This window comes from Myotis lucifugus, unplaced genomic scaffold (assembly GCF_000147115.1).
Source record: "Myotis lucifugus unplaced genomic scaffold, Myoluc2.0 scaffold_43, whole genome shotgun sequence".
NCBI classification, from domain to species: domain Eukaryota; kingdom Metazoa; phylum Chordata; class Mammalia; order Chiroptera; family Vespertilionidae; genus Myotis; species Myotis lucifugus.
The window spans coordinates 706,766-710,192 of record NW_005871091.1 but is presented as its reverse complement, the minus strand read 5'-3'; the positions used below and the strand labels follow the sequence as shown (position 1 = coordinate 710,192).

The following is a 3,427-nucleotide window of genomic DNA, read 5'->3' as shown; positions in this document are numbered from 1 at the left end:
CGTCTGGCTTGGGTACCTCCCTCCACGGCTGGGAAAACCGGGGAACCCGACTCCGGAGAGTAGGTAAGGACGTCCCGCGAGAGCCTCCGAACGCGGCGTAATTATCCCGGCTGGGCGAGACTGTCGGCGGCTCGGCCCTCGCCAAGCCCGGAGGCCAGGCGTGCGCTGTCGTCCTCCGAGTCCCGGGCGCTGCCGTTCGAGGAAGCCCGGGCTCGGGACCCTCGCAGGGGCGAACTCCAGCCAGTGCGGGCCCGCCCGCTGCGCGCTGGAAGTGGACGGTGGGACCCGCACCTGCCCGCTAGGTGTGGTTGCTGTGAAGGCGAATGAGATTAAAGAGACTGCACCGAATTGGGGAACATTTGATTTTTTTTTGTAGTTTTAGTCTCCGGGGGCTTTTCGACCCCACAGCCTGAGATTTAATTTATCTGAAACATTCGTTGCACAATATGGAATGACGACCCTAATGCCAGCGTTTTATAAAAGTTTTCCTTTTTTCTCCATGTAAAAAAAACAAGCAACAGAAATCTATGAGGGAGTGATTCCCGTTTTTCACATAAAGATTTAGACATGAGTGCGGTGATTGGCCCATATTCACAGCCACTACTAGAGCCTTTTCCTCTAGTTTGAGCAAAATTATGTATACCTATAATTTTATGTATATTATATATAATTTTATGTAATATATTATATATATATATATAATTTCCCTCTTATATTCTACCTAGTTCTGAAATTGAATGGTGTTTTCAAGTCACAGGTCACCAAAACGTGAGCCATTAAACTCTGTCCTGGACCAAATTCCTAGCCTCCTAAGCAGAAAGAAAGGGCTGCTCCCTCTCTGCCCCCCAATTTGAAAAGCAAGTGACAAGAAGCTCAAGTAACAGGTATGCTTTTATTTATTTATTTAAATTTTTAAAATTGATTTTAGAGAGAGAAGAAGGGAGATAGAAATACAGATTGAGCTATGAAGATGAGAGAGAGAAATGTCGCACAGGTATGCTTTTAAATAAGTGGGTGCTACTAAAAAGATTTAAGCTGTCTATTTATCCATCATTGAGCCAATATTTATTGAGTGTTTACTATGTGTCAAGCACTGCAGGGGTACCCAGAAAATCAGGTTCCAGCCTTCATGGTTGAATGGATTCTGTGGTTCAGTTTATTTATTTATTTATTGGCCAAAAACAATTTTCAAATGCCTCAGGTACCTTTAAAGTACTGTATCTGATCTCAGTCCCTCTTTCCAAAAGGTCAAATATGTTTTGTTTTGTATGTTAAATCCAGATATTAAGTTGCAGTTTGTAAATTGCCAGATGGATATTAAAAATATCAGCAAGATAAGTAGCTGATAACAGTTTTGCTGTTGTTGTTTGGGGGATATATTCTGTTGATTATACAAAAAATATAATGATAACCCTGGCTGGTGTGGCTCAGTTGTTTGAGCATCCTCCTGTACACGAAAATGCCCCAGATTCCATTCAGGTCAGGGCACATGCCCAGGTCTCCGACCCCATCCCTGTAGGGGGCAACTGAACGATGTTTTTCTTTCACATCGATATTTCTCTCTCTCTCTTCTTCCTCTCTCTCTAAAGGCAATAAAAATATATTTAAATATATATATAATTATTCATGCTCATTTTGAAAATTTCAAAGTATTAAATATTAAAAAGTTATAATTATTTTTCTTCACAAGCCACCCCTTGCCCATGATAACCAGTATAACAATTCTCTCTGCATCCTTCCAAACCAGACCCTCACCATTTTTCATTTGCTCTTTTCATTTGATAATTTTGGAGATTTTTTTTTTCACATCAGTATTTTTCATCCACTTCGTTCTTTTTCAATCTTGCATGGTATTTCATAGTTCCATGTACCATGATTTAACATTTTACAAAATAGTGGAAATTTTCATTGCTTCTAATTATTTAAAATAACTAACAGTATTGCAAAGAATGTCACATATGTCTGAACATCTTTGCATACATATGATTATATTTGAAAAAATAGATTCCTAGAAGTAGAATTGCAGAACAGAGTATAAGCATTTTCAAATATGATAAATATTGCCCAAAATGATTCCCAAAAAGGCTAGGTCAATTTTATACTTTACTTAAAAGACAGATTTTGTCCTTTCTCTTAGTCCTACTCCTTAAGATAGCTAACAAATTTCAGTATTAAAAAATAAATGTTGCCCTAGCTGGTTTGGCTCAGTGGATAAAGTGTCGACCCACTGACTGAAGGGTCCCGTGTTCAATTCCTGTCAAGGGCATCCCTTGGTTGTAGGCTCAATCCCCAGCCTGCTTGGGGCACATGCGGGAGGCAATTGATGTGCCTCACATTGATGTTTCTCTCTCTCTGTCTCTCCCCCTCCCTTCCACTCTCTTTAAGGATCTATGGAAAAATATCCTCACATGAGAATTAACAAAAATAAAAATAAAAAAAGATAAATGTGAAAGTCTGTCTGAAATTCATTGTCCTTATTATTAACAATAACTCCGAAAAGTCTCCAATGTAAAGACAATGTACCTGACTAAAGTGAACAAAACTGTATGACATTTCCTAACCACTTAGCATGTAGTTTTAATAACAGAAGCCTAGATACAAGAAAACAGTTCACAAAGAAAACAAAAAGGTGAAACCTTTCTCTCTTCCCTAATTTTTGGTCATAAATTCAAGACTTCTCATGGACTGAGCTCCATAGGTTTGTGAGTCTCTGTGATTCAAAAACAGGGGTAAGAATGGAATTTAGGTCTTCTAGGACTACTTTTAGAATCCTGGCTATTCCAGAATTCAGAAGGCATGGAAAAACCATGTCCTCAGTAAAAGTTTCTGAGTTTCTGAGTGATCAAATATCACTCCCATGACCTGGCGTGGCATGGAAGCTTTATGTTCTGTATACTGCTCGTTTCTTAATGGTGAAGAAGGTAGCATTCCGTATTGCTAATTGCTCTATACTTTTGAAATGTAAGACATTAGCCTGGCCGGTGTAGCTCAGCAGTTGAGCATCGATCCAGGAACCAAGAAGCTATCTGTTCAATTCCCGGTCAAGGCACATGCCCAGGTTTCGGGCTCCATTGACCCCCAGTGTGGGGTGTGCAGGAGGCAGCCGATCAATGATTCTCTCTCATCATTGATATTTCTATCTCTCTCTCCCCCACTCCCTTCCTCTCTGAAATCAATAAAAACAGTCATAATAATTTAGTTTACAAATTGTCTAACATTTTGCCTTCCTTGTGTTTTTATTTTAATTTGTCTAAGAAATTCCTCTGAAACACCTTTATCTGATAAAAGATACCCCCCACATTTATGATGTTTGGACAAAATACAACTTTGAACACTTACCTTAAGGTATTCCAGTATGCAGTGGTAGTTAATATTTAACCGACATTACCCTATTTATATTTACAGTTAGGACTTCTTGAGACAAAAA

At 39.3% G+C, this 3,427-nt stretch overlaps 1 long non-coding RNA gene across 1 annotated transcript; it reads left to right on the top strand.

The window, feature by feature from the left end:
- LOC106697032 lies at positions 1-2,970 on the top strand. The gene is made up of 3 exons (XR_001348053.2): positions 1-63; positions 726-884; positions 2,386-2,970. It is a non-coding gene; the product is annotated as an uncharacterized LOC106697032 (long non-coding RNA).
- The last annotated feature ends 457 nt before the right edge of the window (positions 2,971-3,427 follow it).